Source organism: Stegostoma tigrinum, chromosome 23, assembly GCF_030684315.1.
Source record: "Stegostoma tigrinum isolate sSteTig4 chromosome 23, sSteTig4.hap1, whole genome shotgun sequence".
In the NCBI taxonomy this organism is placed as follows: Eukaryota; Metazoa; Chordata; class Chondrichthyes; order Orectolobiformes; family Stegostomatidae; genus Stegostoma; species Stegostoma tigrinum.
Window position 1 is genome coordinate 37,440 of NC_081376.1, and position 27,227 is coordinate 64,666.

Here is a 27,227-nt window from a genome sequence, read left to right on the forward strand (position 1 = left end):
TCACTGCATACCCATTAACCTCAGTCACTGCATCCCGTTTCCACAGGCACTGCACTTCCTTTCCCTCAGTCACTGCATCCCATTTCACGCAGTGACTGAATTCCACTTCCCTCAGTCACTGCATTGCATTTCACTCAGTCACTGCATCTCATTTCCCTCAGTCACTGAATCCCAATACCCACCGTCACTGCATTTCCTATCCCTCAGTCACTGCATCCCATTTCCCTCAGTCACTGGATCCCATTTCCATCAGTCACTGGATCCCATTTCCATCAGTCACTGGATCCCATTTCCCTCAGTCACAGCACCCCTTTTCTCACAGTCAGTGCATCTCCTTTACTCGGTCACTGCATCCCATTTCACTCAGTCACTGCATCCCATTTAAGAGTCACTGCATCCCATTAACTTCAGTCGCAGGATCCCATTTCAAACAGACACTGCATCTAATTTCCATCAGTCACTGCATCCCATTTCACTCAGTCAGTGCGGCCCATTTCCATCCGTCATTGCATCCCATTTCACTCAGGCACTGCATCCCAGTCCCCTGCATCACTGCATCCCATTTCCCTCAGTCACTGCATCCCAGTTGCATCGGTCACTGCATCCCATTTCCATCAGTCACTTCAGCCCATTTCACTCAGTCACTGCGGCCCAAATAACAGTCACTGCGGCCCATTTAACAGTCCCTGCATCCTGTTTCCACAGTCACTGCACCCCATTCCCCTCAGTCACTGCACCCCATTCCCCTCAGTCACTGCACCCCATTCCCCTCAGTCACTGCATCCCATTACACCGCGTCACACTATGCCAGTTCCCACACACACTGCATCTCCTTACCCTCAGTCACTGCATCTCCTTTCCCTCAGTCACTGCATCCCATTACTCTCAGTCACTGCGTCCCATTTCACTCAGTCAGTGCGTCCCATTTCCCACAGTCACTGCATCTCTTTTCCCTGAGTCACTGCAGCCCATTTCACTCAGCCACTGTGTCCCATTTCACTCAGCCACTGCGCCCCATTTCACTCAGTCACTGCATACCCATTACCCTCAGTCACTGCATACCCATTAACCTCAGTCACTGCATCCCGTTTCCACAGGCACTGCACTTCCTTTCCCTCAGTCACTGCATCCCATTTCACGCAGTGACTGAATTCCACTTCCCTCAGTCACTGCATTGCATTTCACTCAGTCACTGCATCTCATTTCCCTCAGTCACTGAATCCCAATACCCACCGTCACTGCATTTCCTATCCCTCAGTCACTGCATCCCATTTCACTCAGCCACGGCATCCCATTTCACTCAGCCACGGCATCCCATTTCACGCAGTCAATGCATCCCATTTCACTCCGTCACTGCAAACAATTTCCATCAGTCACTGCTTTCAATTTCCATCAGTCACTGCAATGCATTCCACTCTGTTACTGCATCCCATTTCACTCAGTCACGGTGTCCCATTATCCCTCAGTCACTGCATCCCATTTCACGCAGTCACTGCATCACATTTCAGGCAGTCACTGCATCACATTTCAGGCAGTCACTGCATCACATTTCGCGCAGTCACGGCATCACATTTCGCGCAGTCACGGCATCACATTTCGCGCAGTCACGGCATCACATTTCACTCCGTCACTGCATCACATTTCACTCAGTCACTGCATCGCCTTTCCATCAGTCACTGCATCCCCTTTCCATCAGTCACTGCATCTCACTTCACTCATTCACTGCATCCCATTTCACGCAGTCACTGCATCCCATTTCACAGAGTCACTGCATCCTGTTTCTCATCTGATGCTGCATTCAAGTTCCGTCAGGTACTGCATCCCATTTCCTCAGTTACTGCATTCCCTTTCCATCAGTCACTGCGTCCTATTTCACTCAGTCACTGCGTCCTATTTCACTCAGTCACTGCGTCCTATTTCACTCAGTCACTGCGTCCCATTTCACTCAGTCACTGCGTCCCATTTCACTCAGTCACTGCGTCCCATTTCACTCAGTCACTGCGTCCCATTTCACTCAGTCACTGCGTCCCATTTCACTCAGTCACTGCGTCCCATTTCACTCAGTCACTGCGTCCCATTTCACTCTGTCACTGCGTCCCATTTCACTCTGTCACTGCGTCCCATTTCACTCTGTCACTGCGTCCCATTTCACTCTGTCACTGCGTCCCATTTCACTCTGTCACTGCGTCCCATTTCACTCAGTCACTGCATCCCATTAAACGGAGACAGTGAATCCTCTTCAACTGAGACAGTGATTGTATTTCCATCAATCACCACACCCAATGCCACACAGTCACGGCATCCCATTTCACTCGGTCACTGCATCCCATTTCTCTCAGTCACTATATCCCATTTCCACAGTCATTGCATCCAATTTCACTCTCTCACTGCATTCAATTTCCATCTGTCACTGCATCCCATTTCACTCAGTCACTGCATCCCATTTCACTCAGTCACTGCATCCCATCTCCATCAGTCACGGCAGCCCATTTCCATCAGTCATGGCATCCCATTTCCATCAGTCACTGCATCCCATTTCCATCAGTCACGGCATCTCCTTTCCCTCAGTCACTGCATCCCATTTCACAGAGTCACTGCACCCCATTTCACTCTGTCACTGCATCCCATTTCACGGAGACACTGCATCCCATTTCACGGAGACACTGCATCCCATTACCATCAGTCACTGCATCCCATTACCCTCAGTCACTGCAACCCATTACCCTCAGTCACTGCATTTCCTTTCCCTCAGTCACTGCATCCCATTTCACTCAGCCACGGCATCCCATTTTACTCAGCCATGGCATCCCATTTTACTCAGCCACGGCATCCCATTTCACTCAGCCACGGCATCCCATTTCAATCAGCCACTGCATCCCATTTCACTCAGCCAATGCATCCCAGTTCACTCAGTCACCACAACCCAGTTCACACAGTCACCACATCCCAGTTCCGACAGTCACTGCATGCCATTTCAAACAGTCAATGCATCTCATTTCACTAATTCAATGCTTCACATTACACTCAGTCAGTGCGTCCCATTTCACTCAGTCACTGCATCCCATTTCCCACAGTCACTGCATTTCCTTTCCCTCAGTCATTGCATCCCATTTCCCTCAGTCACAGCATGCCATTTCCCACAGTCACTGCCTCTACTTTCCCTCAGTCACTGCATCCCATTTCCATCAGTCACTGCATCCCAGTTCACTCAGTCACTGCATCCCATTTCCCACAGTCACTGCATCCCATTTCCCACAGTCACTGCATCCCATTGCCCACAGTCGCAGGATCCCATTTCAAACAGACACTGCATCCCAGTTCACAGTCGCTGCATCCCAGTTCACACAGCCACTGCATCCCATTTCACACAGCCACTGAAGCTCATTTCACTCAGTCACTGCAGCTCATTTCACTCAGTCACTGCATCACATTTCACTCAGTCACTGCATCTCCTTTCCATCAGTCACTGCATCCCCTTTCCATCAGTCACTGCATCTCACTTCACTCATTCACTGCATCCCATTTCACGCAGTCACTGCATCCCATTTCACGCAGTCACTGCATCCTGTTTCTCATCTGATGCTGCATTCAAGTTCCGTCAGGTACTGTATCCCATTTCCAACAGTCATTGCATCCAATTTCACTCTCTCACTGCATTCAATTTCCATCTGTCACTGCATCCCATTTCACTCAGTCACGGCATACCATTTCCCTCAGTCACGGCATCCCATTTCCCTCAGTCGCTGCATCCCATTTCCCTCAGTCGCTGCATCCCATTTCACTCAGTCACTGCATCCCATTTCACGGAGACAGTGAATCCTATTCAAGTGAGACAGTGATTGTATTTCCATCAATCACCACACCCAATGCCACACAGTCACGGCATCCCATTTCACTCGGTCACTGCATCCCATTTCTCTCAGTCACTATATCCCATTTCCACAGTCAATGCATCCAATTTCACTCTCTCACTGCATTCAATTTCCATCTGTCACTGCATCCCATTTCTCTCAGTCACTACATCCCATTTCCACAGTCATTGCATCCAATTTCACTCTCTCACTGCATCCCATTTCACTCAGTCACTGCATCCCATTTCACTCAGTCACTGCATCCCATTTCACTCAGTCACTGCATCCCATTTCACTCAGTCACTGCATCCCATTTCACTCAGTCACTGCATCCCATCTCCATCAGTCACGGCAGCCCATTTCCATCAGTCACGGCAGCCCATTTCCATCAGTCATGGCATCCCATTTCCATCAGTCACTGCATCCCATTTCCATCAGTCACTGCATCTCCTTTCCCTCAGTCACTGCATCCCATTTCACAGAGTCACTGCACCCCATTTCACTCAGTCACTGCATCCCATTTCACTGAGACACTGCATCCCATTACCATCAGTCACTGCATCCCATTACCCTCAGTCACTGCAACCCATTTCCCACAGTCACTGCATTTCCTTTCCCTCAATCACTGCATCCTATTTCATTCAGCCACGGCATCCCATTTCACTCAGCCACGGCATCCCATTTCACTCAGCCACGGCATCCCATTTCACTCAGCCACGGCATCCCATTTCACTCAGCCACGGCATCCCATTTCACTCAGCCACTGCATCCCATTTCATTCAGCCACTGCATCCCATTTCACTCAGCCAATGCATCCCAGTTCACACAGTCACCACATCCGAGTTCACACAGTCACCACATCCCAGTTCACACAGTCACTGCATGCCATTTCAAACAGTCAATGCATCTCATTTCACTAATTCAATGCTTCACATTACACTCAGTCAGTGCGTCCCATTTCCCACAGTCACTGCATTTCCTTTCCCTCAGTCATTGCATCCCATTTCCCTCAGTCACAGCATGCCATTTCCCACAGTCACTGCCTCTCCTTTCCCTCAGTCACTGCATCCCATTTCCCTCAGTCATTGCATCCCATTTCCCACAGTCACTGCCTCTCCTTTCCCTCAGTCACTGCATCCCATTTCCATCAGTCACTGCATCCCAGTTCGCTCAGTCACTGCATCCCATTTCACTCAGTCACTGCATCCCATTTCCCACAGTCACTGCATCCCATTTCCCACAGTCACTGCATCCCATTGCCCTCAGTCGCAGGATCCCATTTCAAACAGACACTGCATCCCAGATCACAGTCGCTGCATCCCAGTTCACACAGCCACTGCATCCCATTTCACACAGCCACTGAAGCTCATTTCACTCAGTCACTGCAGCTCATTTCACTCAGTCACTGCAGCTCATTTCACTCAGTCACTGCAGCTCATTTCACTCAGTCACAGCATCCCATTTCACTCAGACACTGCATCCCATTTCACGCAGCAACTGCATCACATTACCATCAGTCACTGCGTCCCATTACCCTCAGTCACTGTATCCCATTACCCTCAGTATCTGCATCCCATTACCATCAGTCACTGCAACCCATTACCCTCAGTCACTGCATCCCATTTCCCTCAGTCACTGAATCCCAGTTCACTCAGTCACTGCATCCCATTTCCCTCAGTCACTGCATCGAATTACCCTCAGTCACTGCATCCCATTTCACTCAGTCACTGCATCCCATTTCACTCAGTCACTGCATCCCATTTCACTCAGTCACTGAATCCCATTTCCCACAGTCACTGCATCCCATTTCCCTCAGTCGCTGCATCGAATTACCCTCAGTCACTGCATCCCATTTCACTCAGTCACTGCATCCCATTTCACTCAGTCACTGAATCCCATTTCCCACAGTCACTGCATCCCATTTCCATCAGTCACTGCATCCTATTCCCCTCAGTCACAGCATGCCATTCCCCTCAGTCACAACATGCCATTCCCACAGTCACTGAATCTGCTTTCCCTCAATCAATGCATCACATTTCACTGAGTCACTGCATCACATTTCACTCAGTCACTGCATCCCATTTCACTCAGTCACTGCATCCCATTTCCACAGTCACTGCATCTCCTTTCCCTGAGTCAAAGCATCCCATTTCCATCAGTCACGGCACCCATTTACATCGGTCACTGCATCCCATTACCATCAGTCACTGCATCCCATTACCATCAGTCACTGCGTCCCATTTCACTCAGTCACTGCGTCCCATTTCACTCAGTCACTGCGTCCCATTTCACTCAGTCACTGCGTCCCATTTCACTCAGTCACTGCGTCCCATTTCACTCAGTCACTGCGTCCCATTTCACTCAGTCACTGCGTCCCATTTCACTCAGTCACTGCGTCCCATTTCACTCAGTCACTGCGTCCCATTTCACTCAGTCACTGCGTCCCATTTCACTCTGTCACTGCGTCCCATTTCACTCTGTCACTGCGTCCCATTTCACTCTGTCACTGCGTCCCATTTCACTCTGTCACTGCGTCCCATTTCACTCTGTCACTGCGTCCCATTTCACTCTGTCACTGCGTCCCATTTCACTCTGTCACTGCGTCCCATTTCACTCAGTCACTGCATCCCATTAAACGGAGACAGTGAATCCTCTTCAACTGAGACAGTGATTGTATTTCCATCAATCACCACACCCAATGCCACACAGTCACGGCATCCCATTTCACTCGGTCACTGCATCCCATTTCTCTCAGTCACTATATCCCATTTCCACAGTCATTGCATCCAATTTCACTCTCTCACTGCATTCAATTTCCATCTGTCACTGCATCCCATTTCACTCAGTCACTGCATCCCATTTCACTCAGTCACTGCATCCCATCTCCATCAGTCACGGCAGCCCATTTCCATCAGTCATGGCATCCCATTTCCATCAGTCACTGCATCCCATTTCCATCAGTCACTGCATCTCCTTTCCCTCAGTCACTGCATCCCATTTCACAGAGTCACTGCACCCCATTTCACTCTGTCACTGCATCCCATTTCACGGAGACACTGCATCCCATTTCACTGAGACACTGCATCCCATTACCATCAGTCACTGCATCCCATTACCCTCAGTCACTGCAACCCATTACCCTCAGTCACTGCATTTCCTTTCCCTCAGTCACTGCATCCCATTTCACTCAGCCACGGCATCCCATTTTACTCAGCCATGGCATCCCATTTTACTCAGCCACGGCATCCCATTTCAATCAGCCACTGCATCCCATTTCACTCAGCCAATGCATCCCAGTTCACTCAGTCACCACAACCCAGTTCACACAGTCACCACATCCCAGTTCCGACAGTCACTGCATGCCATTTCAAACAGTCAATGCATCTCATTTCACTAATTCAATGCTTCACATTACACTCAGTCAGTGCGTCCCATTTCACTCAGTCACTGCATCCCATTTCCCACAGTCACTGCATTTCCTTTCCCTCAGTCATTGCATCCCATTTCCCTCAGTCACAGCATGCCATTTCCCACAGTCACTGCCTCTACTTTCCCTCAGTCACTGCATCCCATTTCCATCAGTCACTGCATCCCAGTTCACTCAGTCACTGCATCCCATTTCCCACAGTCACTGCATCCCATTTCCCACAGTCACTGCATCCCATTGCCCACAGTCGCAGGATCCCATTTCAAACAGACACTGCATCCCAGTTCACAGTCGCTGCATCCCAGTTCACACAGCCACTGCATCCCATTTCACACAGCCACTGAAGCTCATTTCACTCAGTCACTGCAGCTCATTTCACTCAGTCACTGCATCACATTTCACTCAGTCACTGCATCTCCTTTCCATCAGTCACTGCATCCCCTTTCCATCAGTCACTGCATCTCACTTCACTCATTCACTGCATCCCATTTCACGCAGTCACTGCATCCCATTTCACGCAGTCACTGCATCCTGTTTCTCATCTGATGCTGCATTCAAGTTCCGTCAGGTACTGTATCCCATTTCCAACAGTCATTGCATCCAATTTCACTCTCTCACTGCATTCAATTTCCATCTGTCACTGCATCCCATTTCACTCAGTCACGGCATACCATTTCCCTCAGTCACGGCATCCCATTTCCCTCAGTCGCTGCATCCCATTTCCCTCAGTCGCTGCATCCCATTTCACTCAGTCACTGCATCCCATTTCACGGAGACAGTGAATCCTATTCAAGTGAGACAGTGATTGTATTTCCATCAATCACCACACCCAATGCCACACAGTCACGGCATCCCATTTCACTCGGTCACTGCATCCCATTTCTCTCAGTCACTATATCCCATTTCCACAGTCAATGCATCCAATTTCACTCTCTCACTGCATTCAATTTCCATCTGTCACTGCATCCCATTTCTCTCAGTCACTACATCCCATTTCCACAGTCATTGCATCCAATTTCACTCTCTCACTGCATCCCATTTCACTCAGTCACTGCATCCCATTTCACTCAGTCACTGCATCCCATTTCACTCAGTCACTGCATCCCATTTCACTCAGTCACTGCATCCCATTTCACTCAGTCACTGCATCCCATCTCCATCAGTCACGGCAGCCCATTTCCATCAGTCACGGCAGCCCATTTCCATCAGTCATGGCATCCCATTTCCATCAGTCACTGCATCCCATTTCCATCAGTCACTGCATCTCCTTTCCCTCAGTCACTGCATCCCATTTCACAGAGTCACTGCACCCCATTTCACTCAGTCACTGCATCCCATTTCACTGAGACACTGCATCCCATTACCATCAGTCACTGCATCCCATTACCCTCAGTCACTGCAACCCATTTCCCACAGTCACTGCATTTCCTTTCCCTCAATCACTGCATCCTATTTCATTCAGCCACGGCATCCCATTTCACTCAGCCACGGCATCCCATTTCACTCAGCCACGGCATCCCATTTCACTCAGCCACGGCATCCCATTTCACTCAGCCACGGCATCCCATTTCACTCAGCCACTGCATCCCATTTCATTCAGCCACTGCATCCCATTTCACTCAGCCAATGCATCCCAGTTCACACAGTCACCACATCCGAGTTCACACAGTCACCACATCCCAGTTCACACAGTCACTGCATGCCATTTCAAACAGTCAATGCATCTCATTTCACTAATTCAATGCTTCACATTACACTCAGTCAGTGCGTCCCATTTCCCACAGTCACTGCATTTCCTTTCCCTCAGTCATTGCATCCCATTTCCCTCAGTCACAGCATGCCATTTCCCACAGTCACTGCCTCTCCTTTCCCTCAGTCACTGCATCCCATTTCCCTCAGTCATTGCATCCCATTTCCCACAGTCACTGCCTCTCCTTTCCCTCAGTCACTGCATCCCATTTCCATCAGTCACTGCATCCCAGTTCGCTCAGTCACTGCATCCCATTTCACTCAGTCACTGCATCCCATTTCCCACAGTCACTGCATCCCATTTCCCACAGTCACTGCATCCCATTGCCCTCAGTCGCAGGATCCCATTTCAAACAGACACTGCATCCCAGATCACAGTCGCTGCATCCCAGTTCACACAGCCACTGCATCCCATTTCACACAGCCACTGAAGCTCATTTCACTCAGTCACTGCAGCTCATTTCACTCAGTCACTGCAGCTCATTTCACTCAGTCACTGCAGCTCATTTCACTCAGTCACAGCATCCCATTTCACTCAGACACTGCATCCCATTTCACGCAGCAACTGCATCACATTACCATCAGTCACTGCGTCCCATTACCCTCAGTCACTGTATCCCATTACCCTCAGTATCTGCATCCCATTACCATCAGTCACTGCAACCCATTACCCTCAGTCACTGCATCCCATTTCCCTCAGTCACTGAATCCCAGTTCACTCAGTCACTGCATCCCATTTCCCTCAGTCACTGCATCGAATTACCCTCAGTCACTGCATCCCATTTCACTCAGTCACTGCATCCCATTTCACTCAGTCACTGCATCCCATTTCACTCAGTCACTGAATCCCATTTCCCACAGTCACTGCATCCCATTTCCCTCAGTCGCTGCATCGAATTACCCTCAGTCACTGCATCCCATTTCACTCAGTCACTGCATCCCATTTCACTCAGTCACTGAATCCCATTTCCCACAGTCACAGCATGCCATTCCCCTCAGTCACAACATGCCATTCCCACAGTCACTGAATCTGCTTTCCCTCAATCAATGCATCACATTTCACTGAGTCACTGCATCACATTTCACTCAGTCACTGCATCCCATTTCACTCAGTCACTGCATCCCATTTCCACAGTCACTGCATCTCCTTTCCCTGAGTCAAAGCATCCCATTTCCATCAGTCACGGCACCCATTTACATCGGTCACTGCATCCCATTACCATCAGTCACTGCATCCCATTACCATCAGTCACTGCATCCCATTTCCCTCAGTCACTGCATCCCAGTTCACTCAGTCACTGAATCCCAGTTCACTCAGTCACTGCATCCCATTTCATTCAGTCACTGCATCCCATTACCATCAGTCACTGCATCCCATTACGCTCAGACACAGCAACCCATTTCACTCACTCACAGCATCCCATTTCCAACAGTCACCGCATCCCATTTCACTCAGTCACTGCATCCCATTTCACTCAGCCACTGCATCCCATTTCACTCAGCCACTGCATCCCATTTCACTCAGCCACTGCATCCCATTTCCATCAGTCACTGCATCCCATTTCCGTCAGTCACTGCATCCCATTTCACTCAGTCACTGCATCCCAATTGACTCAGCCACTGCTACCCATTTCACTCAGTCACTGCATCCCATTTCACAGTCACAGCATCCCATTTCACACAGTCACTGCATCCCATTTCACTCAGGCTCTGCAGCCCATTTCACTCAGACTCTGCAGCCCATTTCACTCAGCCACTGCAACCCATTTCCCTCAGTCACTGCATCCCATTCCCCTCAATCACTGCATCCCATTTCACTCAGTAACTGCAGCGCATTTCATTCATTCACTGCATCCCATTTCACTCAGACCCTGCATCCCATTTCCCTCAGTCACTGGATCCCATTTCCATCAGTCACTGGATCCCATTTCCCTCAGTCACAGCACCCCTTTTCTCACAGTCAGTGCATCTCCTTTACTCGGTCACTGCATCCCATTAACTTCTGTCGCAGGATCCCATTTCAAACAGACACTGCATCTAATTTCCATCAGTCACTGCATCCCATTTCACTCAGTCAGTGCGGCCCATTTCCATCAGTCATTGCATCCCATTTCACTCAGGCACTGCATCCCAGTCCCCTGCGTCACTGCATCCCACTTCCCTCAGTCACTGCATCCCAGTTGCATCGGTCACTGCACCCATTTCCTTCAATCACTGCATCCCATTTCCATCAGTCACTTCAGCCCATTTCACTCAGTCACTGCGGCCCAAATAACAGTCACTGTGGCCCATTTAACAGTCCCTGCATCCTGTTTCCACAGTCACTGCACCCCATTCCCCTCAGTCACTGCACCCCATTCCCCTCAGTCACTGCATCCCATTCCCCTCAGTCACTGCATCCCATTACACCGAGTCACACGATGCCAGTTCCCACACACACTGCATCTCCTGACCCTCAGTCACTGCATCTCCTTTCCCTCAGTCACTGCATCCCATTACTCTCAGTCACTGCATCCCATTACTCTCAGTCACTGCGTCCCATTTCACTCAGTCAGTGCGTCTCATTTCCCACAGTCACTGCATCTCTTTTCCCTGAGTCACTGCAGCCCATTTCACTCAGCCACTGTGTCCCATTTCACTCAGTCACTGCGTCCCATTTCACTCAGCCACTGCGTCCCATTTCACTCCGTCACTGCGTCCCATTTCACTCCGTCACTGCGTCCCATTTCCCAGTCACTGCATACCCATTAGTCTCAGTCACTGCATACCCATTACCCTCAGTCACTGCATCCCGTTTCCACAGGCACTGCACTTCCTTTCCCTCAGTCACTGCATCCCATTTCACGCTGTCACTGCATCCCATTTCACGCAGTGACTGAATTCCATTTCCCTCAGTCACTGCATTGCATTTCGCTCAGCCACTGCAACCCATTTCCCTCAGTCACTGCATCCCATTCCCCTCAGTCACTGCATCCCATTCCCCTCAGTCACTGCATCCCATTCCCCTCAGTCACTGCATCCCATTCCCCTCAGTCACTGCATCCCATTTCACTCAGTAACTGCATCCCATTTCACTCAGTAACTGCAGCGCATTTCACTCATTCACTGCATCCCATTTCACTCAGAAACTGCATCCCATTTCCCTCAGTCACTGGATCCCATTTCCATCAGTCACTGGATCCCATTTCCATCAGTCACTGGATCCCATTTCCCTCAGTCACAGCACCCCTTTTCTCACAGTCAGTGCATCTCCTTTACTCGGTCACTGCATCCCATTTCACTCAGTCACTGCATCCCATTTAAGAGTCACTGCATCCCATTAACTTCAGTCGCAGGATCCCATTTCAAACAGACACTGCATCTAATTTCCATCAGTCACTGCATCCCATTTCACTCAGTCAGTGCGGCCCATTTCCATCCGTCATTGCATCCCATTTCACTCAGGCACTGCATCCCAGTCCCCTGCGTCACTGCATCCCATTTCCCTCAGTCACTGCATCCCAGTTGCATCGGTCACTGCATCCCATTTCCATCAGTCACTTCAGCCCATTTCACTCAGTCACTGCGGCCCAAATAACAGTCACTGCGGCCCATTTAACAGTCCCTGCATCCTGTTTTCACAGTCACTGCACCCCATTCCCCTCAGTCACTGCACCCCATTCCCCTCAGTCACTGCATCCCATTCCCCTCAGTCACTGCATCCCATTACACCGCGTCACACTATGCCAGTTCCCACACACACTGCATCTCCTTACCCTCAGTCACTGCATCTCCTTTCCCTCAGTCACTGCATCCCATTACTCTCAGTCACTGCGTCCCATTTCACTCAGTCAGTGCGTCCCATTTCCCACAGTCACTGCATCTCTTTTCCCTGAGTCACTGCAGCCCATTTCACTCAGCCACTGTGTCCCATTTCACTCAGCCACTGCGCCCCATTTCACTCAGTCACTGCATACCCATTACCCTCAGTCACTGCATACCCATTAACCTCAGTCACTGCATCCCGTTTCCACAGGCACTGCACTTCCTTTCCCTCAGTCACTGCATCCCATTTCACGCAGTGACTGAATTCCACTTCCCTCAGTCACTGCATTGCATTTCACTCAGTCACTGCATCTCATTTCCCTCAGTCACTGAATCCCAATACCCACCGTCACTGCATTTCCTATCCCTCAGTCACTGCATCCCATTTCACTCAGCCACGGCATCCCATTTCACTCAGCCACGGCATCCCATTTCACGCAGTCAATGCATCCCATTTCACTCCGTCACTGCAAACAATTTCCATCAGTCACTGCTTTCAATTTCCATCAGTCACTGCAATGCATTCCACTCTGTTACTGCATCCCATTTCACTCAGTCACGGTGTCCCATTATCCCTCAGTCACTGCATCCCATTTCACGCAGTCACTGCATCACATTTCAGGCAGTCACTGCATCACATTTCAGGCAGTCACTGCATCACATTTCGCGCAGTCACGGCATCACATTTCGCGCAGTCACGGCATCACATTTCGCGCAGTCACGGCACCACATTTCACTCCGTCACTGCATCACATTTCACTCAGTCACTGCATCGCCTTTCCATCAGTCACTGCATCCCCTTTCCATCAGTCACTGCATCTCACTTCACTCATTCACTGCATCCCATTTCACGCAGTCACTGCATCCCATTTCACAGAGTCACTGTTTCCTGTTTCTCATCTGATGCTGCATTCAAGTTCCGTCAGGTACTACATCCCATTTCCTCAGTTACTGCATCCCATTTCCCTCAGTCACTGCATCCCATTTCACTCAGTCACTGCATCCCATTTCACTCAGTCACTGCATCCCATTTAACGGAGACAGTGAATCCTCTTCAACTGAGACAGTGATTGTATTTCCATCAATCACCACACCCAATGCCACACAGTCACGGCATCCCATTTCACTCGGTCACTGCATCCCATTTCTCTCAGTCACTATATCCCATTTCCACAGTCATTGCATCCAATTTCACTCTCTCACTGCATTCAATTTCCATCTGTCACTGCATCCCATTTCTCTCAGTCACTACATCCCATTTCCACAGTCATTGCATCCAATTTCACTCTCTCACTGCATTCAATTTCCATCTGTCACTGCATCCCATTTCACTCAGTCATTGCATCCCATTTCACTCAGTCACTGCATCCCATCTCCATCAGTCACGGCAGCCCATTTCCATCAGTCACGGCAGCCCATTTCCATCAGTCACTGCATCCCATTTCCATTAGTCACTGCATCTCCTTTCCCTCAGTCACTGCCTCCCATTTCACAGAGTCACTGCACCCCATTTCACTCAGTCACTGCATCCCATTTCGCTGAGACACTGCATCCCATTACCATCAGTCACTGCAACCCATTTCCCACAGTCACTGCATTTCCTTTCCCTCAGTCTCTGCATCCCATTTCACTCAGCCACGGCATCCCATTTTACTCAGCCATGGCATCCCATTTTACTCAGCCATGGCATCCCATTTTACTCAGCCACGGCATCCCATTTCACTCAGCCACGGCATCCCATTTCATTCAGCCACTGCATCCCATTTCACTCAGCCAATGCATCCCAGTTCACACAGTCACCACATCCCAGTTCACACAGTCACCACATCCCAGTTCACACAGTCACCACATCCCAGTTCACACAGTCACTGCATGCCATTTCAAACAGTCAATGCATCTCATTTCACTAATTCAATGCTTCACATTACACTCAGTCAGCACGTCCCATTTCACTCAGTCACTGCGTCCCATTTCCCACAGTCACTGCATTTCCTTTCCCTCAGTCATTGCATCCCATTTCCCTCAGTCACAGCATGCCATTTCCCACAGTCACTGCCTCTCCTTTCCCTCAGTCACTGCATACCATTTCCATCAGTCACAGCATCCCAGTTCACTCAGTCACTGCATCCCATTTCCCACAGTCACTGCATCCCATTTCCCACAGTCACTGCATCCCATTGCCCTCAGTCGCAGGATCCCATTTCAAACAGACACTGCATCCCAGTTCACAGTCGCTGCATCCCAGTTCACACAGCCACTGCATCCCATTTCACACAGCCACTGAAGCTCATTTCACTCAGTCACTGCAGCTCATTTCACTCAGTCACTGCTGCTCATTTCACTCAGTCACTGCAGCTCATTTCACTCAGCCACTGCAGCTCATTTCACTCAGTCACAGCATCCCATTTCACTCAGACACTGCATCCCATTTCACGCAGCAACTGCATCACATTACCATCAGTCACTGCATCCCATTACCCTCAGTCACTGCATCCCATTACCCTCAGTCACTGCATCCCATTACCCTCAGTCACTGCAACCCATTACCCTCAGTCACTGCATCCCATTTCCCTCAGTCACTGCATCCCATTTCCCTCAGTCACTGAATCCCAGTTCACTCAGTCACTGCATCCCATTTCCCTCAGTCACTGCATCCCATTTCACTCAGTCACTGCATCCCATTTCACTCAGTCACTGCATCCCATTTCACTCAGTCACTGAATCCCATTTCCCACAGTCACTGCATCCCATTTCCCTCAGTCGCTGCATCGAATTACCCTCAGTCACTGCATCCCATTTCACTCAGTCACTGCATCCCATTTCACTCAGTCACTGAATCCCATTTCCCACAGTCACTGCATCCCATTTCCATCAGTCACTGCATCCCATTCCCCTCAGTCACAGCATGCCATTCCCCTCAGTCACAACATGCCATTCCCACAGTCACTGAATCTGCTTTCCCCCAATCAATGCATCACATTTCACTGAGTCACTGCATCACATTTCACTCAGTCACTGCATCCCATTTCACTCAGTCACTGCATCCCATTTCCACAGTCACTGCATCTCCTTTCCCTGAGTCACTGCATCCCATTTCCATCAGTCACGGCACCCATTTACATCGGTCACTGCATCCCATTACCATCAGTCACTGCATCCCATTACCCTCAGTCACTGCATCCCATTACCCTCAGTCACTGCATCCCATTACCATCAGTCACTGCATCCCATTACCATCAGTCACTGCATCCCATTACCATCAGTCACTGCATCCCATTTCCATCAGTCACTGCATCCCATTTCCATCAGTCACTGCATCCCAGTTCACTCAGTCACTGCATCCCATTTCACTCAGTCACTGCATCCCATCACCATCAGTCACTGCATCCCATTACGCTCAGACACAGCAACCCATTTCACTCAGCCACTGCAACCCATTTCCCTCAGTCACTGCATCCCATTCCCCTCAGTCACTGCATCCCAATTGACTCAGCCACTGCATCCCATTTCACTAAGTCACTGCATCCCATTTCACTCAGTCACTGCGTCCCATTTCCCACAGTCACTGCCTCTCCTTTCCCTCAGTCACTGCATCCCATTTCCATCAGTCACTGCATCCCAGTTCACTCAGTCACTGCATCCCATTTCCCACAGTCACTGCATCCCATTTCCCACAGTCACTGCATCCCATTGCCCTCAGTCGCAGGATCCCATTTCAAACAGACAATGCATCCCAGTTCGCAGTCGCTGCATCCCAGTTCACACAGCCACTGCATCCCATTTCACACAGCCACTGCTGCTCATTTCACTCAGTCACTGCAGCTCATTTCACTCAGTCACTGCAGCTCATTTCACTCAGTCACAGCATCCCCTTTCACTCAGACACTGCATCCCATTTCACGCAGCAACTGCATCACATTACCATCAGTCACTGCATCCCATTACCCTCAGTCACTGCATCCCATTACCCTCAGTATCTGCATCCCATTACCCTCAGTATCTGCATCCCATTACCATCAGTCACTGCAACCCATTACCCTCAGTCACTGCATCCCATTTCCCTCAGTCACTGCATCCCATTTCCCTCAGTCACTGAATCCCATTTCCCACAGTCACTGCATCCCATTTCCCTCAGTCACTGCATCGAATTACCCTCAGTCACTGCATCCCAGTTCACTCAGTCACTGCATCCCATTTCACTCAGGCACTGCATCCCATTTCCCTCAGTCGCTGCATCGAATTACCCTCAGTCACTGCATCCCATTTCACTCAGTCACTGCATCCCATTTCACTCAGTCACTGAATCCCATTTCCCACAGTCACTGCATCCCATTTCCATCAGTCACTGCATCCCATTCCCCTCAGTCACAGCATGCCATTCCCCTCAGTCACAACATGCCATTCCCACAGTCACTGAATCTGCTTTCCCTCAATCAATGCATCACATTTCACTGAGACACTGCATCACATTTCACTCAGTCACTGCATCCCATTTCACTCAGTCAGTGCATCCCATTTCCACAGTCACTGCATCTCCTTTCCCTGAGTCAAAGCATCCCATTTCCATCAGTCACGGCACCCATTTACATCGGTCACTGCATCCCATTACCATCAGTCACTGCATCCCATTACCCTCAGTCACTGCATCCCATTACCCTCAGTCACTGCATCCCATTACCATCAGTCACTGCATCCCATTACCATCAGTCACTGCATCCCATTACCATCAGTCACTGCATCCCATTACCATCAGGCACTGCATCCCATTTCCATCAGTCACTGCATCCCATTTCCATCAGTCACTGCATCCCAGTTCACTCAGTCACTGCATCCCATTTCACTCAGTCACTGCATCCCATCACCATCAGTCACTGCATCCCATTACGCTCAGACACAGCAACCCATTTCACTCAGCCACTGCAACCCATTTCCCTCAGTCACTGCATCCCATTCCCCTCAGTCACTGCATCCCAATTGACTCAGCCACTGCATCCCATTTCACTAAGTCACTGCATCCCATTTCACTCAGTCACTGCGTCCCATTTCCCACAGTCACTGCCTCTCCTTTCCCTCAGTCACTGCATCCCATTTCCATCAGTCACTGCATCCCAGTTCACTCAGTCACTGCATCCCATTTCCCACAGTCACTGCATCCCATTTCCCACAGTCACTGCATCCCATTGCCCTCAGTCGCAGGATCCCATTTCAAACAGACAATGCATCCCAGTTCGCAGTCGCTGCATCCCAGTTCACACAGCCACTGCATCCCATTTCACACAGCCACTGAAGCTCATTTCACTCAGTCACTGCAGCTCATTTCACTCAGTCACTGCTGCTCATTTCACTCAGTCACTGCAGCTCATTTCACTCAGTCACTGCAGCTCATTTCACTCAGTCACAGCATCCCCTTTCACTCAGACACTGCATCCCATTTCACGCAGCAACTGCATCACATTACCATCAGTCACTGCATCCCATTACCCTCAGTCACTGCATCCCATTACCCTCAGTATCTGCATCCCATTACCCTCAGTATCTGCATCCCATTACCATCAGTCACTGCAACCCATTACCCTCAGTCACTGCATCCCATTTCCCTCAGTCACTGCATCCCATTTCCCTCAGTCACTGAATCCCATTTCCCACAGTCACTGCATCCCATTTCCCTCAGTCACTGCATCGAATTACCCTCAGTCACTGCATCCCAGTTCACTCAGTCACTGCATCCCATTTCACTCAGGCACTGCATCCCATTTCCCTCAGTCGCTGCATCGAATTACCCTCAGTCACTGCATCCCATTTCACTCAGTCACTGCATCCCATTTCACTCAGTCACTGAATCCCATTTCCCACAGTCACTGCATCCCATTTCCATCAGTCACTGCATCCCATTCCCCTCAGTCACAGCATGCCATTCCCCTCAGTCACAACATGCCATTCCCACAGTCACTGAATCTGCTTTCCCTCAATCAATGCATCACATTTCACTGAGTCACTGCATCACATTTCACTCAGTCACTGCATCCCATTTCACTCAGTCACTGCATCCCATTTCCACAGTCACTGCATCTCCTTTCCCTGAGTCAAAGCATCCCATTTCCATCAGTCACGGCACCCATTTACATCGGTCACTGCATCCCATTACCATCAGTCACTGCATCCCATTTCCATCAGTCACTGCATCCCAGTTCACTCAGTCACTGCATCCCATTTCACTCAGTCACTGCATCCCATTTCACTCAGTCACTGCATCCCATTTCACTCAGTCACTGCATCCCATCTCCATCAGTCACTGCATCCCATTACGCTCAGACACAGCAACCCATTTCACTCAGTCTCGGCATCTCATTTCCCTCAGTCACTGCATCCCATTTCCCTCAGTCACTGCATCCCATTTCCATCAGTCACTGCATCCCATTTCCATCAGTCACTGCATCCCATTTCACTCAGCCACTGCGTCCCATTTCACTCAGCCACTGCGTCCCATTTCACTCAGTCACTGCGTCCCATTTCCCACAGTCACTGCATACCCATTACCCTCAGTCACTGCATCCCGTTTCCACAGGCACTGCACTTCCTTTCCCTCAGTCACTGCATCCCATTTCACGCAGTGACTGAATTCCATTTCCTTCAGTCACTGCATTGCATTTCACTCAGTCACTGCATCTCATTTCCCTCAGTCACTGCATCCCATTACCCTCAGTCACTGCATCCCATTACCATCAGTCACTGCATCCCATTACCATCAGTCACTGCATCCCATTACCATCAGTCACTGCATCCCATTACCATCAGTCACTGCATCCCATTACCATCAGTCACTGCATCCCATTTCCATCAGTCACTGCATCCCATTTCCATCAGTCACTGCATCCCAGTTCACTCAGTCACTGCATCCCATTTCACTCAGTCACTGCATCCCATCACCATCAGTCACTGCATCCCATTACGCTCAGACACAGCAACCCATTTCACTCAGCCACTGCAACCCATTTCCCTCAGTCACTGCATCCCATTCCCCTCAGTCACTGCATCCCAATTGACTCAGCCACTGCATCCCATTTCACTAAGTCACTGCATCCCATTTCACTCAGTCACTGCGTCCCATTTCCCACAGTCACTGCCTCTCCTTTCCCTCAGTCACTGCATCCCATTTCCATCAGTCACTGCATCCCAGTTCACTCAGTCACTGCATCCCATTTCCCACAGTCACTGCATCCCATTTCCCACAGTCACTGCATCCCATTGCCCTCAGTCGCAGGATCCCATTTCAAACAGACAATGCATCCCAGTTCGCAGTCGCTGCATCCCAGTTCACACAGCCACTGCATCCCATTTCACACAGCCACTGAAGCTCATTTCACTCAGTCACTGCAGCTCATTTCACTCAGTCACTGCTGCTCATTTCACTCAGTCACTGCAGCTCATTTCACTCAGTCACTGCAGCTCATTTCACTCAGTCACAGCATCCCCTTTCACTCAGACACTGCATCCCATTTCACGCAGCAACTGCATCACATTACCATCAGTCACTGCATCCCATTACCCTCAGTCACTGCATCCCATTACCCTCAGTATCTGCATCCCATTACCCTCAGTATCTGCATCCCATTACCCTCAGTATCTGCATCCCATTACCATCAGTCACTGCAACCCATTACCCTCAGTCACTGCATCCCATTTCCCTCAGTCACTGCATCCCATTTCCCTCAGTCACTGAATCCCATTTCCCACAGTCACTGCATCCCATTTCCCTCAGTCACTGCATCGAATTACCCTCAGTCACTGCATCCCAGTTCACTCAGTCACTGCATCCCATTTCACTCAGGCACTGCATCCCATTTCCCTCAGTCGCTGCATCGAATTACCCTCAGTCACTGCATCCCATTTCACTCAGTCACTGCATCCCATTTCACTCAGTCACTGAATCCCATTTCCCACAGTCACTGCATCCCATTTCCATCAGTCACTGCATCCCATTCCCCTCAGTCACAGCATGCCATTCCCCTCAGTCACAACATGCCATTCCCACAGTCACTGAATCTGCTTTCCCTCAATCAATGCATCACATTTCACTGAGTCACTGCATCACATTTCACTCAGTCACTGCATCCCATTTCACTCAGTCACTGCATCCCATTTCCACAGTCACTGCATCTCCTTTCCCTGAGTCAAAGCATCCCATTTCCATCAGTCACGGCACCCATTTACATCGGTCACTGCATCCCATTACCATCAGTCACTGCATCCCATTTCCATCAGTCACTGCATCCCAGTTCACTCAGTCACTGCATCCCATTTCACTCAGTCACTGCATCCCATTTCACTCAGTCACTGCATCCCATTTCACTCAGTCACTGCATCCCATTTCACTCAGTCACTGCATCCCATCTCCATCAGTCACTGCATCCCATTACGCTCAGACACAGCAACCCATTTCACTCAGTCTCGGCATCTCATTTCCCTCAGTCACTGCATCCCATTTCCCTCAGTCACTGCATCCCATTTCCATCAGTCACTGCATCCCATTTCCATCAGTCACTGCATCCCATTTCACTCAGCCACTGCGTCCCATTTCACTCAGCCACTGCGTCCCATTTCACTCAGCCACTGCGTCCCATTTCACTCAGTCACTGCGTCCCATTTCCCACAGTCACTGCATACCCATTACCCTCAGTCACTGCATCCCGTTTCCACAGGCACTGCACTTCCTTTCCCTCAGTCACTGCATCCCATTTCACGCAGTGACTGAATTCCATTTCCTTCAGTCACTGCATTGCATTTCACTCAGTCACTGCATCTCATTTCCCTCAGTCACTGAATCCCATTACCCACAGTCACTGCATTTCCTATCCCTCAGTCACTGCATCCCATTTCACTCAGCCACGGCATCCCATTTCACTCAGCCACGGCATCCCATTTCCATCAGTCACTGCATCCCATTTCGATCAGTCACTGCATCTCCTTTCCCTCAGTCACTGCATGCCATTTCACAGAGTCACTGCACCCAATTTCACTCAGTCACTGCATTCCATTTCACGCAGTCACTGCATCCCATTTCCCTCAGTCACTGCATCCCACTTCACTCATTGACTGCATCCCATTTCACTCTGACACCGCATCCCATTTCCATCAGTCACTGCATCCCATTACACTCAGTCACTGCATCCATTTGACACAGTCACTGCATCCCATTTCCCTCAGTCACTGCATCCAATTTCCACCAATTACTGCATCACATTTCACTCAGCCACTCCATCCCATTTCACTCAGCCACTGCATCCCATTTCACACAGTCACTGCATCCCATTTCACTCAGTCACTGCATCTCTTTCCCCTCAGTCACTGCATCCCATTACCCTGAGTCACAGTATGCCATTTCCCACAGACACTGCATCTCCTTTCCCTCAGTCACTGCATCTCCTTTCCCTCAGCCATAGCATCCCATTTCACTCAGTCACTGCATCCCATTTAACGGAGACAGTAAATCCCAATCAATTGAGACACTGCATCCATTTCACTCAGTCACTGCATCCCAGTTCACACAGTCACGGCATCCCAGTTCACACAGTCACTGCATCCCATTTCCCTCAATCACTGCAGCCCATTTCACTCAGTCACTGCAACCCATTTCCACAATCACTGCATCTTCGTTCCCTCAGTCACTGCATCCCATTTCCATGAGTCACTGCATCGCATTCCCCTCAGACACTGCATCGCATTCCCCTCAGACACTGCATCGCATTTTCATCAGTCATGCATGCCATTTAGTTCAGTCACTGCATCCCATTTCACTCAGTCACTGCATCCCATTTAACGGAGACAGAAAATCCCATTCAATTGAGACACTGCATCCATTTCACTCAGTCACTGTATCCCAGTTCACACAGTCACTGCATCCCAGTTCACACAGTCACTGCATCCCATTTCCCTCAGTCACTGCAGCCCATTTCCCTCAGTCACTGCAGCCCATTTCCCTCAGTCACTGCAGCCCATTTCCCTCAGTCACTGCATCCCATTTCCCTCAGTCACTGCACCCCTTTTCCCACAGTCAGTGCATCTCCTTTCCTCAGTCACTGCATCCCATTTCACTCAGTCACTGCAACCCATTTCGCACAGTCACTGCATCTCCGTTCCCTCAGTCACTGCATCCCATTTCCATGAGTCACTGCATCGCATTCCCCTCAGTCACTGCATCGCATTCCCCTCAGTCACTGCATCGCATTCCCCTCAGTCACTGCATAGCATTCCCCTCAGTCACTGCATCCCATTTCCATCAGTCATGCATCGCATTTAGCTCAGTCACTGCATCCCATTTCACTCAGTCACTGCATCCCAGGTCACTCAGTCAATGCATCCCAGGTCACTCAGTCAATGCATCCCAGGTCACTCAGTCAATGCATCCCAGGTCACTCAGTCAATGCATCCCAGGTCACTCAGTCGCTGCATCCCATTTCACGAAGTCACTGCTGGCCATTTCACTCAGTCACTGCGGCCCACCGAACAGTCACTGCATCCCATTTCCTCAGTCACTGCATCCCATTCCCCTCAGACACAACATGCCATTTCCCACAGTCACCCCATCTCCTTCCCTCCGTTACTGCATCCCATTTCACTCAGTAAGACCAGCGCATTTCACTCATTCACTGCATCCCATTGCACTCAGACACTGCATCCCATTTCCCTCAGTCACTGGATCCCATTTCCATCAGACACTGCATCCCATTTCCCTCAGTCACAGCACCCCTTTTCCCACAGTCAGTGCATCTCCTTTCCTCAGTCACTGCATCCCATTTCACTCAGCCACTGCAACCCATTTCGCACAGTCACTGCAGCTCACTTCACTCAGTCACTGCATACCATTTAAGAGTCACTGCATCCCAAAACCGTCAGTCACAGCATCCCATTTCTCTCAGTCACAGCATGCCATTTCCCACAGTCACTGCATCTCCTTTCCCTCAGTCACTGCATCCCATTTCCCACAGTCACTGCATCCCATTTCCAACAGTGACTGCATCCCATTGCCAACAGTCACTGCAATCCATTTCCAACAGTCACTGCATCCCATTTCCAAGAGTCACTGCATCCCATTTCACTCAGCCACTCCATATCATTTCCCTCAGTCACTGCATCCCACTTCACTCAATCACTGCAGGCCATTTCACTCATTGACTGCATCCCATTTCACTCTGACACTGCGTCCCGTTTCCCTCAGTCACTGCATCCCATTACCGACCATCACTCCATCCAATTACTGTCAGTCACCGCATCCCCATTCGATCAGTCACTGCATCCCATTACACTCAGTAACTGCATCCATTTGACACAGTCACTGCATCCCATTTCCCTCAGTCACTGCATCCCATTTCCATCAATTACTGCATCCCATTTCACTCAGCCACTGCATCCCATTTCACTCAGCCACTGCTTCCTAGATCACACAGTCACTGCATTACAGTTCACACAGACACTGCAGCCCATTACACTCAGCCACTGCATCCATTTGACACAGTCACTGCGTCCCATTTCCCTCAGTCACTGCATCCCATTTCCACCAATTACTGCATCACATTTCACTCAGCCACTGCATCCCATTTCACTCAGCCACTGCATCCCATTTCACACAGTCACTGCATCCCATTTCACTCAGTCACTGCATCTCTTTCCCCTCAGTCACTGCATCCCATTACCCTGAGTCACAGTATGCCATTTCCCACACACAATGCATCTCCTTTCCCCCAGTCACTGCATCTCCTTTCTCTCAGTCACTGCATCTCCTTTCCCTCAGTCACAGCATCCCATTTCACTCAGTCACAGCATCCCATTTAACGGAGACAGTAAATCCCATTCAATTGAGACACTGCATCCATTTCACTCAGTCACTGCATCCCAGTTCACACAGTCACTGCATCCCATTTCCCTCAGTCACTGCAGCCCATTCCCCTCAGTCACTGCATTGCATTACCCTGAGTCACAGTATGCCATTTCCCACAGTCACTGCATCTCCTTTCCCTTGGTCACTGCATCCCATGTCCCGAAGTCACTCCTACCCAGTACCTCAGTCACTTAATCCCATTTTCCTCAGTTACTGCGTCACATTTCCATCAGACACTGCAGCTCATGTCACTCTCTCACTGCATCGCATTTCCATCAGACACTGCAACTCATTTCACTCATTCACTACATCCCAGTTCACACAGTCACTGCATCCCAGTTCACACAGTCACTGCATCCCAGTTCACACAGTCACTGCATCCCAGTTCACACAGTCACTGCATCCCAGTTCACACAGTCACTGCATCCCATTTCCCTCAGTCACTGCAGCCCATTCCCCTCAGTCACTGCAGCCCATTACCGAGTCACAGTGTGCCATTTCGCACAGTCACTGTATCTCCTTTCCCTCAGTCACTGCATCCCATTTCCCACAGTCACTGCATCCCATTTCCAACAGTGACTGCATCCCATTGCCAACAGTCACTGCAATCCATTTCCAACAGTCACTGCATCCCATTTCCAAGAGTCAGTGCATCCCATTTCACTCAGCCACTGCATCCCATTTCCCTCAGTCACTGCATCCCACTTCACTCATTGACTGCATCCCATTTCACTCTGACACCGCATCCCATTTCCATCAGTCACTGCATCCCATTACACTCAGTCACCGCATCCATTTGACACAGTCACTGCATCCCATTTCCCTCAGTCACAGCATCCCATTTCCACCAATTACTGCATCACATTTCACTCAGCCACTGCATCCCATTTCACACAGTCACTGCATCCCATTTCACTCAGTCACTGCATCCCATTTCACTCAGTCACTGCATCTCTTTCCCCTCAGTCACTGCATCCCATTACCCTGAGTCACAGTATGCCATTTCCCACAGACACTGCATCTCCTTTCCCTCAGTCACTGCATCTCCTTTCCCTCAGCCATAGCATCCCATTTCACTCAGTCACTGCATCCCATTTAACGGAGACAGTAAATCCCAATCAATTGAGACACTGCATCCATTTCACTCAGTCACTGCATCCCAGTTCACACAGTCACGGCATCCCAGTTCACACAGTCACTGCATCCCATTTCCCTCAATCACTGCAGCCCATTTCACTCAGTCACTGCAACCCATTTCCACAATCACTGCATCTTCGTTCCCTCAGTCACTGCATCCCATTTCCATGAGTCACTGCATCGCATTCCCCTCAGACACTGCATCGCATTCCCCTCAGTCACTGCAACCCATTTTCATCAGTCATGCATGCCATTTAGTTCAGTCACTGCATCCCATTTCACTCAGTCACTGCATCCCATTTAACGGAGACAGAAAATCCCATTCAATTGAGACACTGCATCCATTTCACTCAGTCACTGTATCCCAGTTCACACAGTCACTGCATCCCAGTTCACACAGTCACTGCATCCCATTTCCCTCAGTCACTGCAGCCCATTTCCCTCAGTCACTGCAGCCCATTTCCCTCAGTCACTGCAGCCCATTTCCCTCAGTCACTGCATCCCATTTCCCTCAGTCACTGCACCCCTTTTCCCACAGTCAGTGCATCTCCTTTCCTCAGTCACTGCATCCCATTTCACTCAGTCACTGCAACCCATTTCGCACAGTCACTGCATCTCCGTTCCCTCAGTCACTGCATCCCATTTCCATGAGTCACTGCATCGCATTCCCCTCAGTCACTGCATCGCATTCCCCTCAGTCACTGCATAGCATTCCCCTCAGTCACTGCATAGCATTCCCCTCAGTCACTGCATCCCATTTCCATCAGTCATGCATCGCATTTAGCTCAGTCACTGCATCCCATTTCACTCAGTCACTGCATCCCAGGTCACTCAGTCAATGCATCCCAGGTCACTCAGTCAATGCATCCCAGGTCACTCAGTCACTGCGTCCCATTTCAGACAGTCACTGCATCTCCTTTCCTCAGTCGCTGCATCCCATTTCACGAAGTCACTGCTGCCCATTTCACTCAGTCACTGCGGCCCATCTAACAGTCACTGCATCCCATTTCCTCAGTCACTGCATCCCATTCCCCTCAGACACAACATGCCATTTCCCACAGTCACCCCATCTCCTTCCCTCCGTTACTGCATCCCATTTCACTCAGTAAGACCAGCGCATTTCACTCATTCACTGCATCCCATTGCACTCAGACACTGCATCCCATTTCCCTCAGTCACTGGATCCCATTTCCATCAGACACTGCATCCCATTTCCCTCAGTCACAGCACCCCTTTTCCCACAGTCAGTGCATCTCCTTTCCTCAGTCACTGCATCCCATTTCACTCAGCCACTGCAACCCATTTCGCACAGTCACTGCAGCTCACTTCACTCAGTCACTGCATACCATTTAAGAGTCACTGCATCCCAAAACCGTCAGTCACA